Consider the following 13,377-nt stretch of genomic DNA (forward strand, 5'->3'; position numbering starts at 1 on the left):
GGAATGGTATACAACCAAAAATGTCACTTTTGTCCCAAAAGACATGAATCCACCAAATTGCTCACAACTTCGATCAATTGAGGAATTTTTGGCATTAACGAAGGCACATCAAGTGTCTTGTCGCCAAGAAGTCTGTACGGAATGTAATGAGGAACGTTCGTAAGAAGGTGCGCCAGCTAGTCTACAATGGCTAAGTAGCAAATGTTGAGAATAATATTCTGTTGTTGTAGTCTAATATTATCAGTATATCGAATAAAATTTGAATATCTAACACTTGTGAATTATTTACAGCGAAATCAAAGTGCGTCAATACTTTCTGGGACAGTCTTTAAGTGCTTGTGGTTCTTAATTTATTCGATAACTCATAGAAAATACATACTTGTTACCGAGTGAAGTACATGTTGAATCTAAAATGAAATTTTTCATGTTTTTACTTGAAAATTCATTTGTGGATATTGCTGATAATCTTGTCTGTCAATAATTTTTGGAATGGATATTGTAAAATTACTGTTCAGCAGTAGGCAAGCGAACATCGAGTCCGTACACGATGTACGTGCATGGTGTTTGATTGTACCACCAAACATGTGCACGCGTTCGTGTACAAATGTATGAGTTCGGGCTTGAAAAGACTTGTCTTTGTTTTTGGTTTAATATTATCACGAACTGATTATCCACATCAGTTCGACATCCATCATCTGCAGTTTCGCTCTGTTCCAGTGTTTTTGATTTGCACTTTTCGTGTACTACTGCAGAAAATAAAAACTTTTCTTAAATACTACCTCTTGCTAGTTCTAGTTCTGTCTACGATCTCAGAGACAGACATAGTTGTAATTTTTTTTTGTTTTTGCCTTTCTCTATAGAAAAGTAATAGAATTGCTGGAAAACCCGACTTTCGAACGGTGCCTCGGAGACCATCCTTTCAACAAGTTTTTTGTTTACCGTGCTATTTTTTCTGATTTTAACAAGCTTAGGCTCGTTTGAAAGCTACTTTTGGGCAATTGATTATGTCCGAAGATCAAAACGGTTTGACTTCTGGTTCCGGATATAATGATAAAAGTGACGTAAGCGACAAAACATGTTGTTTTCTTCGAGCTCAATTTCATCGAAGATGACTGAACCGAGTTCAATAAACTTAAGCTCGTTTACAAATTACTTTTCAGCCATAGATCAATTTTGAAGATCATAATGCCGTGATTTTTAGGTCCGAAGATATTATGTTATAAGTGACGTAACCAACTGAATGCATATTTTTCACTCCTCTCAATTTTTTTGAAAATGACAGAAACGATTTCAACAAGCTTAGGCTCGTTTTGAAACTACTATTGGTTCTTTAAACAGGTTTGATGTTCGAATGGCTGTCACTTACGGCTCCGGTGGTATAATGGCATAAGTGACGTAAATGTCACAACTCATTTTCACGTTAAAACTCATTTCGTTTATATGGATTACGCTCGTTCAAGACTAAAATTGGGCTAAAGATCGATTTCGTAAATCATATCGCAAACAGTTTTGGAGATATACGCCCTTATTCTGAATAACAACGTATCTGTTTTTCGATCGAATATGGCTCGGTCGAATCCTAGCTACCTTTGATTTTGCTAGCGTTATTAGGAATACGAATGAAATACGATCAAAAAAACGATACGTCGTTATTCAGAATAAGGGCGATAATCGTTGAAGTGACGTAATTGACAAAATATTTTTTAACCCGTATAAATATTTCAGATAGTGACCTATGATCACGTTCAAATGTATTATTGCTGATACTTTTGGTCCACGAAATGTTCCGGAATATATATGACATAAGCGCTGACGCATGCTTTTGTGTACTGTCCGAATCAATCTGAATAAATTGTTGTTGCAAATGAGCCGAAATAAGTGTCAGAAATCAGGCAAACAATATTTTAATGAGCTTGTTTCGATGAAAGAAAAAGGCATTATCGCACCACTAGGTGGATTACGAATAGGTTTTTGCCTTTCTTATATAAAAATTCTATGCAATCGCTGTGATAAACGACATTACGATTTCAACCAACTTAGACTCATTTGAAAGTTACTATTGACTCATTGATCAAGTTCAGAGATCAAATGGCTGCCGTTTCTGGATCTGGCGATATAATGGTATGGGTGACGTAAGCGACAAAACGCATTGTTTTTTACCGTTCAATTTTCTCAGCGATGGCTGCACAAATTTTAACAAGTCTAGGCTCGTTTCAAAGCTTCTGGTGAATTGTGGATTTCATTTTTCACGTCTGACTCCGGAGATATAATAGTATAAGTGACGTAACCGACCAAACAAGGTTTTTACCGCGCAATTTTCTCGAAGATGGTTAAACCGATTGATCAAGTTCAATGATCAAATGGCTGTGATTTCTAGTTCCGGAGATATGATGGTATAAGTGACCTAAACGGCAAGACGGACAGCGCAATTTTCTCAGAGATGGCTGAACCAATTTTGACAAGCTTAGGATCGTTCGTTAGGTTATTTGATAAGCTCACAATACTAATGGTCGAAGATAGGATCATATGAATGTTTAATGAGACTATTTGAAAGGCAAGAGAAAGGCATCATTATTTTTTTTTAGAATTTTACCAAACCTTACTAGAGAAAAATATTTTCCCACCATGAACTTTTCAAATTTTCAACTCCACACGAACAGTTCATTCTGTGAGTAAATGAAAGTACTGCTGTCACTGTTCGGTTCAAGGATAGTGAAACAAAATTCTAGCTCAGTTAGAATGCATTATTGACGGTGCCGCAATTCTCAGTCACACCAGAACAACTATCGAAACGGATCGGTGTCTTATTTCACGTGTACTACTACTAGTACTACTACTAGCGAGTACTTTTTTTTCTTCTTTCGCTGGCGATGTTGGTAATTTGGTGAGGCCCTTAGCACTTTGCTCACTTCGCTTAGTAGTACCACCCAGCGAGAAACCGGCAATGTGCCGCCGTCGCCGCCGCAGCCGCTGCTAGCACCACCGGGGTTTCTTCATACCCATAAATACAATAAAATCAGGTGAATGTGCGTGTGTGTAGCGATTTTCTTAACTCCACCGGAGCCATTCCGCAAGATCCCATCCATCCACCCATCCGTCGGTTCGGTTCGCAGTGGAAAACCCGACGACTGTCAGAAGTGATTCTAGCGTCGTGCCCGCGTTTGCTTAGTAACCGGCGACCAGGCATTCGCCAGTCGGCACTTAGACGGCGGGGCACGACGGCGTGGCGTCGATCCGTCTCTCCAAGTGGTCTTCTGTTCTCATTCTCGCGGCAAAACAATTCACTGGGAAGAAACGGTTGTGAATGCAAATCGGAACACAGTGCTCATCATCCGTCAGTCAGTCAGTCAGTCGGTGGCCTGTCAGTCAGACTTGGCGTAACAACGCAGTAGGCGACGAACCGCGATTTGTTGTTTTTTTCTTTTCGTGTTCTGCTTCGATAAAGTGCCTGGGTGCTGAGTTCGGTTTCGCTTCGGAAGTTGAGTACTGACGAAATCCGCCCGTCGCAGTCGGTCGGGAAAGTGAATTACGTATATCTGCAGATCGGACAAAATGCTTTCGATCGAGTGCAGATAATTTCGCAATCAATTTCCGGGACCGTCTTCTTGTGTTGTGACCTGAAGCGTGACTCCGCTTCGTTAGTTAGCATCGTGTGGGCTGTGGTTGCGTGTCTGTTGTCAACTACGTTTTAAACATTTGAAGAGTCGATAGATCATTAATCGAGTGCTGACGTTGACAAGTTCTTCATCATACCAAAAAAAAATACGGTGGGAAAATTTACGTGAACAAGTGAATATACAGTTCCGCCATTGCGCGTCGTCAAGGACAACTATGCTGATGCTGTGAAACGACGCGAACGTTGAAATTGTCGAAAAAGGCGGGGCAGAGCGAAAAACGAAACCAAAAAAAATAATAAAAATACAATGAAAGTGAAGGTTTTGTATTGTTTCTAGGCAACCGGCACCAAAAAAAAAAACAAACTTGGACTAAGATAAATGACTAAGATGTTAGCCGTTACGCAGCGAATCGAGGTGACACGTTGATAAAGTGACTTGGAAGTTCGCGGTCGAGAAACAATGCCTTAACGAGAGCAATTAACGCGTTTTGCATTTTTTTTTCTGTGCTATGAATGGTTGACCATTGAATTTACGACTTGCAGTCGTTTAAACTAATAATAATATCTATTTTTCTTGATCTTCAACAGCTGTTTACAAATACATTTTTTGACGGTCATTTATGATGTGACATTTGAACCATTTTCGCTCTGAGTTCCGAGCATTTATTTCCGCTGTCAGTACTGAGATAATTTTTCTCTTGCTTTCCAGATAGCAATATTTGATTGAAGCAAGAAAACCCTGACTGCTAGCAATTGATCGAACGGCTTCTGCTCGATTTGCGAGCTGTTTCAGTCGGTTCAACACTCGCAAATCGGTTCGACACGACCGACCTCAATTACGACAAAGTGCGGTTGTTTTACAGTTTGTTTGCCATTCCTGGGAAGATCTCTTTTTTGTGCACAAAAATTTTATCACCTTCTGGGTGAGACAAATTCGTAACGTCACTATGTCTTACTTCAGTTCGGTATGCCATTTGAAAATTCACCCACCGAAGAAGTGAAATAGCTTTTGATAGTGACGTTTTCTTTCTGCTTCAATTTACATTTTGCATTGGTCTTAAAAGTAGATTTCAAGTTTTTTTTTACAAAATATGGTCGATCAGTAGATTTCGGATAGGAATGATGTAGAAATGCGTCGGTTTCTTCAAAAAACTTTTGTTTGAATATTGAATAAGAACTAAAAAGTTTATTTGGACATACACTAACATAACCTTTTCAATTTTTACAGGGGCCCAAAGTAATATAAATTCTTCGTTTTTGGAATTTTCGCTCTTAAAAGGTCTGAGGACAGAGGATCGCGTGTTGAGTTTTAAATCGACCACGTGGCTCGCTCAATTCCCTTTGCGCATCGTATTTCTCTTGTACTCTCTCGTAATATGAGCAAACTGTACCGGGTTGCCAGCATACATTTTATTATTTTGATGAGAAGTTTTATCACATTAATCTATCGTATCACATTAATCTATCGTAATCCATTACATGGATTCCAATGAACAATGAAAAAATATTCAAATTTCACAAAGATTGAATGTCTGTGTCTTTGGCGGCCTTGTCGAGCCATTTTTATTTCTCTCTCCTTTTTCAGAATGCTATCAGGAAACCAAAGCGAAAAAAAAAATGGTAGATGCATTGATACTGACTTTGTTTCACTGAAAAATACAAGGCTTTATTTTTATCGCGATAACATATATGTTTTTATGTACTAATTGCATCTAAACTAAATTATCCAGATTTCGTCATGGTAGATTTATGATACAAGCCTTCAAAGCCGAGATATTCGATGAACAAGTAGAGGTATGCATTTCCGAGTGTTCCAATTTTCAATGTTCCTAAACTCAATGAATCATTCTGAAAATTTCACAGAATATTCTCAATTAAATTTTGAAGACATTGTCAGGTGGGTTTTTCTATTTTCTGCACCGTTTCCAAGAAAATATAATTTGAAACGGGAAAATAGCAAAAAAACCTATTACTTTACGGTACTGTCCTCAGCCCTTAATGACGGTTCAACATTTTAAACAAATCTCATCTTGTTGTTTCTGAATCGTAAATCAGATCCGAACAAAAGTCAAAAGCAATCTATTTTTATAGTCGTTTATAATTTAGGGAAAATCGATTCAGCTGTCTCTGAGAAAATGAAGAGAGTTCCGTTTTATGAAATTGGTGCGTTTCGCCTGCAACTAGCATAACATATAAATTAAAAGAAAAAAAATTGAGCTAAATTTAGAAGACTTTTTTTCGTTTTTGATTTCATCACTCTAAATGACTTCATGTATTTCCTTCATATATATTTTTTGTAAAACAAGCTCCTGAAAATGAAATTTTTATACTGATAAGTATATTTGTAATTTCGAATGGGATTTTTAGACCTTTCATGATTCGGGGTAAAATTCAATAGTGGACTATGGGACCGAGAGACCTTTCATTTGAATCTCAGTTTGTAAAAATCGGTGCACAGAAATGATAGTCGGGAGGGGCCAAGTCTGGGTCGTATGGAATTTTGGAACAAAATCTAGCAAAGAATCCATGTTTTTTATCGCTTTCGAAATGTGTGCGGGGTCGGGTTGTCGTGTCTCAAATTAACTTTCTCATGTCTTGTAGAAAATTCTGGTCGTTTTTCGAGCAATGCTTAATTCAATTTCATCATTTGCTGTCGGTAGCGGTTAGCATTTACTTTAGAGATGGGCCAAAACGAGCTTCTGGAAGAACCACTCAGAACTGAATAGTTCTACCGAAAGAACTAGTTCTGTTGAACCGTTGAAGGTACCAAATTATATTTTGTAGTAAAATTCATTATTAGTGAGTATTAGTACAAATAATCAATCTCTTTTGTGTACTTTATCAAAGGTTGTTATTGTATGCAACTTCTACCATATTCCTAAGTCCTGCGATCGTTCTGAAATATGGAGTTAATTTGTATACTCTCAAAATATTCGATTACTTTCATTTCTATTGAGAATTATCTAGAATTGAGAACTACCCTATTTTGACGTGGAACACAACTTTATTTTATATATAGAGGTGCAAATCAGAAACTCAAGGAAAAATACACGTAGAAATGTGGTCAGGTTTTAAACACTTACAGCTCAGTCAATTTTGTATCAATTGTTAATATTATTTCATCACTTGATTGGAAATATTTCTAAGTTTCGATTTGAATGTATCAAGTCACGTATTTTCAATTATAAATGATTGAAATTTTGATTAGTAGCGAGCAGTGTTCTATCTTGTCTGCTAAAAATCTCCGGCATACCGGATTTCTCTGCCATAGACGACGGTTTTGAAGGAGTAAGCATCGCTCTGATTGGTCGATCTATGCAAAAACGAAACTGTTGGAAGCACGCGAATCTATGAATAGAAGCTAAACGTTTAAGTCCTATGCGTAGCATGCTAGAAGTAGGTTGTTGCGGATCAAGGTCATTTCGCCGAAAGCCATTTCGCCGAAAGCCGTTTCGCCGAAAGTCATTTCGCCGAAAGGGTTATTTCGCCGAATGTCATTTCGCCGAATGAGTCACTTCGCCGAATGCCATTTCGCCGAAAGGGTCATTTCGCCGAATCCTGAAATCGTGATTAGAATTAATTTGAATTAAAGACAAACGAAAGATGATAGCGTTAACGCCCGTTTTGTTGACCTACCATTGCACTTCTTGAATAATGATTGATTGTTGTACTCTTGAATAAAGATTAATTCATGAACCTCAGAAAGTAGTACCCAAGAAAACTTGTTGACTATTAGCTAGTAAGCACCAAAGCAATTGGATAGGTGTATCTACCAGGCAAATGTAGGTGGTATTTTCCGATGAAAAAATATCTAATGCGGCTACGCCACATCGTTTTGGTTCATGTGCTGTCCGACCTCGCTACCGCTCGTTCGGACCTAACTAAAGCAAAGAAACCTAGCTTTGAGTAGACCGGGCAAACGAGGCGGTTACAGGTTTATATGCAAGAGGCCGCCGCTTCCGACGGCGGGTCGGCGGCCGACTCAGCTGGCGTCGGCTCGGCGGCTTTGTGCCGCCGAGCCATCTTGGCTTTGGTTATGTGGCTGCGCCACATCAGTTATACAGGAGACATAACATGCAGGAGATATGACCCTTACGGCGAAATTACCCTTTCGGCAAAATGAACCTTTCGGCGAAATGACCCATTCGGCGAAATGACCCTTTCGGCGAAACGACTTTCGGCGAAATGACCTATTCGGCGAAATGACTATCGGCGAAATGGCATTCGGCGAAACGGCTTTCGGCGATATGACCCGCTCCCGGTTGTTGCCAGACATCAAGACAAAAAGTGCCATAAAACGATTTGAAGCTTTGATTGGTATGTTCTGATTTTGTGTCATGCAAGCTCGAATGAAATTCCATGTTATGTCATTTCGCCTGAGAATTTGACAACTACCCAGAATAAATTTTGAGTGCTTAAGATTAATTTCTATTTTATATAAGATGAATTCGATTGATAATGAGAAAAGTTTATCGCTTAGACCGAAATCGCAGAATGGAAGAGAAACTTAACGCTATAAAAAAAAACTGCTTGCATACAAAACTTGAACACAAACTTGGCGAAGAGAAGCTTAAATATCGAAATCCGTATCCGAGTTTGGCCGAAGATATAATTGCATACATTTGGGATATTGATGTAATTTCGTCGGCTATAGAACAAACAATCGGTGTTGGTTCCTAATCAAGCACAATCCAAGCAGACTCTCGTGCAATTGCGGATTCAAAAGTATGACGATTGATTGAACTGTTTGATTGTAGATCATTAGAAATTTTGATTACCTTGTTCCACATCAATGGCTCGAACGAACCCAGAACTTTTGAGTCCTTTTGAGCCACTCGCGAACAAAGAATCTCGTAGCTTAAAACACCTCTTTGATCTCACCAAATTTACAGCCTCAGCGATGTCGATGGTTGGCCATGGCCATCTGATAGTTTTCTGCGCGAGTCTCAAAATAAATTCATTTATCATCTTTCGTCACGATCCATTGCAGACAACTTTTGATTTCATGCCAGGAAATCAAAATGTAACTCACTGTTTTTCGCTTCTCCTACTGTCTCTCATTCAGCCCATCAGGAACCCATTTGCCTACCTTCTGAATCGTTCCCATGAGGTGTAGACGATCGCCTGACTTACGCTTAACCTCTCTGCCATTCGTTTTTGAATTTGAGTATTGTCTTTGTTCAACAATACTTGAAATTTGGCGTTTTCAAATTGTTTGGGTTGACTTGTGCGTTCTTTGTCTTTTAAACTAAGATCCCCATTTTGAAATCGTTTGAGGCAACATTTACATGTTGCGATCGTTAGGGCATGTTTCTCGATGGGATTCGGTACACTTTTTTTATTTTTTCAAATCATAGGAATCAACTATTCTCACAAGTGTTGTTTACTTGGCAAGAATTTCGACATATTCAACCCACTAAATATACATGACACTAACTTGCAACAGACGAAACAGCAACGTTTTCTGGTTGAAATAACAAGACAGTTAACGTAATGAAATATAATACAATATCAGTTCCAGTGGAAAAGTTTAAAGTGTATGTTAAAACAGCCGTAAAAGACACACATTATTTTTTAATCTTTGGGCCCCTCCCGAAATGAAATCCTGGGTACGGGCCTGTATCAATCTATGACATACGTACTGAATAAAATGTACGTAATACACAAATTACCAACACAAGTTAACTTGGTTTACTCTTGATCCTTAATTAATACTCTCTGATGTACGGAAAATGTTACAGTTAAAATAAAAATGCTTACAATTGTGATTTTGAAAGAAGTTAAACAGACTTCATCGACAATATTTTTTTTTGCTTCGACATCTTTTTGCTCGGCAAACATTTCCTTCTTGGTAAGAAGTATTTTAAGGTAGACCACATCAGGATGATCTGATTCACTCTTTTTAATTTCGGTTTCAATTATAATAGCGCCTTCTTCTGTTGTCAGATTTTACTCTGAATGTCTTTCTTTTCCTCCTCATCTTTTATTATTTTATTTGGATCAGGGAAAAGCCCACTGGAATTAGTTTCTGTCAAACTTGTTCTCCAGCAGGCATAAAACCTCCTCATCTTTTGCATCAATAGATCCAAATCATCCAAATGTTACATTTCCTTAAATCTAGTGCTTCTAAAGTCACTACATCTAATGAGACAGTTACATAAGAAACGATTTCTTGATAACATTACGTGATAAATGAAAGTCGAAAGAATTGAACATTTGTTAAATATGCGGAACATGCTAGCAATGGGCTCGTTATATCCATAATTAGTTCTAACATAGAGAATCCGAAGAAAAAAATAGGAAAACTACGACGTCGAATGTCAAATTGTAACAATTGAAAGCTCTATGTGCTCTTCAAAATTTAACTTGGTTTCCAGAACACCCAGGTCCTTAACAGACGATGCGCGTTCGAGAACAGTTTGTGGCATATTATAGTCGAACAAGAATACAGACTATTTGCTACAAAAAGAGACGACGGAGCATTTAGTGTCATTTAAACCATTTTGAAATATGAAATATGAAAGTCATCGGCGAACGATAAATTTAGATCGTTGAGATACAATAAAATTATGAACTGTCCAAGGTGACTTCCTTGAGGAACTCCAGATGTAACAGCACATGGTGAGGTTGTACAGGCTCCTATTTACACTATCATTCCATTACCAGTTAGATATGATCGAAGCCAATTCAAAAATGATCCATTTAATCTCAATCTACTTAACTTGGAGATCGTTTGTGATGATTGTTTTGTCGAACGCAGCAGCGAAATCGGTGTATATAGATGTCTACTTGTAGTTGTGCTTGTAAAGAACATATGATGAAGGAAGTGTAGGGCATCAAATTGAAGTTGAAGGCTTTGGCATGGAGCTATGCTGAGTCTCAGATATGTAGTCAGAGCAACTATGTGTTATAAAATCCAGAACTATAATTTCAAACAGCCTCGATACAGCGCACAAAGCAACAATTCCAAGGTAGTTGGATACTATACTTTTGTTCACATAGGATTTCTTCCATATTTCAGGAAAAATTCCAGAACGCAAAGAACAATTGAAAATGTTGGATAGTGGAACCAACAAACTATTAGAACACTTTCTTATCACCACGGATGGATTCCCAGAACTTCTTCGTTTCTTTTATTGTCAGACTTCGCTTCGTAAGCATGTCGTGTAAATTTTTCTTTAAGAATGCGATTTTATCATACACAAAATTTGTTACCATATTATTGAAGAATCGCATTCCATTCATTACGTTATTTGCAATATTGAATGTATTATTACTGAGACGATATCTTCCATCTGACATCAATATCCTTGAGTGCAAAATGTTGAAATAGCAACTTGTATCACTCGAGATCGAAAAGCATAAAATCGAAATTTTGTCCACTGAAGAAAACATTGACTAGAACCGCCTGCTAGTAAATTTTAGTTTTATCAAGGTGAAAATGCGGCCATCTCGACCAATTGCTGAAACGTTCGCTCATCTTTAATTTTTTAGGGTTTCATAAAACTCACAAACTTAAAAAAAATTGCAAAGAATTTTGTGGAATGATGTTTATTGAAATTCGCGCGAAATCCGCGCCATAGCATCAAAATCTTAGCAGAAACCGCGCCAAATTCGCGAAAATCGCGAAATCCGCGCGACCGTAACAACCCTGAAAATCTTTGATCTTTCTGCTTTCTTCAAAATGCCTCTCTGATTTTTTCAAGAATGACCTGAATATTCCCAGCTTTTCAGTGATAAATGTCAAACATTCCACCGTAAAATCGCAGTTGGCGTAGATTATTTCCTCCGGTGACCGTCTAGTTTTATTCGCTAGAAAACGATTCTTTCGACCTGAATGCGATTCGATTGGATGCCGTCTCATAACGATCACAGCCTACTTTAACGCCAGTAGGTCACTTGGATCAACGATATTTTCCACTCCCGCAGTTCAGGAGTGGAAGGAAAAATCAGTGCAAGGAGTTTGATGATAATCTTGTCTGTCGTTCGTTCGTTCCTCTCGTTAGCAGACGGCAACAGCAAACAGGATAGAAACAGGTGTGCCGTGTCTTAGATTTTAGATGTTGTTGTTGTTGCTATTATTGCAAAAATCAGTTACCCGATAAAAGTTCAATTACCCATGCTCCGACGAAACGCGAGCGAGACCGGATGATTAATGATGATATCTCTGTAGGGCCGTAATTGTAGGTTTTGGAATCCGTTTTTTTTTCTCCTACTCTATTTCTTTTCGTTAAACCTGTCCAATTGATGCCGACAACATTCTCCATAAAGAGCTGCGGTAATTTAACAAATTGAGCATATTTTAGTATTTTAGTTACGACCGAACGAAGGTGGTTTCCCGTTCCATTTCATGATCGCATTTCAAATCAACCTTTGAAAAAAAAAAGATGCAATCAGCTACCTAAGGGTAGAAACGTCCACTCCAAGACTCACGATAGCAATTCAATAGCCAGGCATCCTTAGGTAAGGTGAAGCGTGAAAAGTTAAACACCCTTCAAAAAATTAGACTCCATTCGAAATGACCATTCAGAGAAGTACACTTTCTCGGTCGATAATCATTCGGTGGCCATCGGTCGGTTTTTTTTGTTTATTTGCCTTTCGCACAAAAAAACCTATTAATTGCTGTTTTTTGAGTGCCGGTAAACCTTTGCCCAAGGGGGGACCACGGGTGACCTTGCCACTAGCATCTGGTAGAGCCGCCAAAACTACCTCTGATGCAGGGAAAGTGTACCCGAAGCAAAACGAATATCGCTCTTTGTTCAAATGTAAAGGGGTAAATTGTTCACCTATGATTGTAGCATTTAATGTATGTAACGCTTTTAACCGATGCTCTAGTAACGTTTGTAATTATTCGTGTTTATCCGGTTAGGTCTCTGACATTAGCCACCCGTCTTTTTCCTCCCCTAGGGGAACGTGTCACTTGAGCCAATTAGTTCTTAAACACCGCAACGACCAACCACCGACGTGTTTTTCTTTTCAAATAGTTCACAAAACAGGCCTAATTGCAAGGCACAAAAATCAATCGCCGCTATAAATAGCTGCATTTTCATCGTAGACCGTAAACCGACAACCTGCCACATTCAACAACAACCCTCCCACGTCCACTGGCAGTAGTTCGTTCGTTGGGACAATCCGTTTTGTCAACATTGTTCCAATGTTGATTCTCACAATCACAATCCCGGCTTCGTCGTGCGCGCGCGGTTGGCTGTTGATTTAGCAAAAAAAAACACAAACGATCGAGGGTTCAAACGATCGCCATTACGATCGTTTGCCGTCGGTGGCCGAATGCCAAAATTATAGTACTTATAGACATAAGCAGTTCTCGTGTGGATCGTGGTTTTAACAAAAAAAGGAAAACAAAAATAAAACGAAAACTCATACGAAAGGGTCCATTAGTATCGGATCGCATTGGAATGGCCCCCCTTATGTTCGTACAGTGGTCCTATTTCGGTGGGATTGTCGGACTGTCTCGGGCTTTGAATTGAGGAAAAATTGAGCTAACTCTTAATATGCAGCTTGCGAAAGTCTATTTATCAAGTAGATTCGGTTTATGCCGTCGAAATGGAAGGGCCTTCCATTCATTAGCTACCGCAACGAAGAGGGATTAAATGGGCTCCTCTGTTGAGTTAAAACGATCGAAATAAATGGTTTCATCTTATTGTTAGTATTCATTTCAAATAATTACTAGTTCGACTTGATACATTCGAGACGCTTATGGCTGCATACGCGTTGTCCGGTAATAATTTAAGATCCTTTGTGTT

The 13,377-nt window shown here is 38.6% G+C and overlaps 1 protein-coding gene across 4 annotated transcripts in view; it reads left to right on the top strand.

The window, feature by feature from the left end:
* The window catches only part of LOC131426469 (uncharacterized), a 152,638-nt gene that overhangs the window by 46,882 nt on the left and 92,379 nt on the right, over positions 1-13,377 (top strand). The window contains exon 1 of one of the 4 annotated variants that reach the window (XM_058589220.1): positions 3,532-3,789. The exons of 2 other annotated variants lie outside the window; for them this stretch is intronic. The gene's annotated coding sequence lies outside the window, so the exon portion shown is untranslated. Of the gene's footprint in view, positions 1-3,531; positions 3,790-13,377 lie in introns of those variants that run through there. One more of the 4 variants, XM_058589221.1, reaches the window with a different exon arrangement.

Source organism: Malaya genurostris, chromosome 1 (assembly GCF_030247185.1).
Source record: "Malaya genurostris strain Urasoe2022 chromosome 1, Malgen_1.1, whole genome shotgun sequence".
In the NCBI taxonomy this organism is placed as follows: Eukaryota; Metazoa; Arthropoda; class Insecta; order Diptera; family Culicidae; genus Malaya; species Malaya genurostris.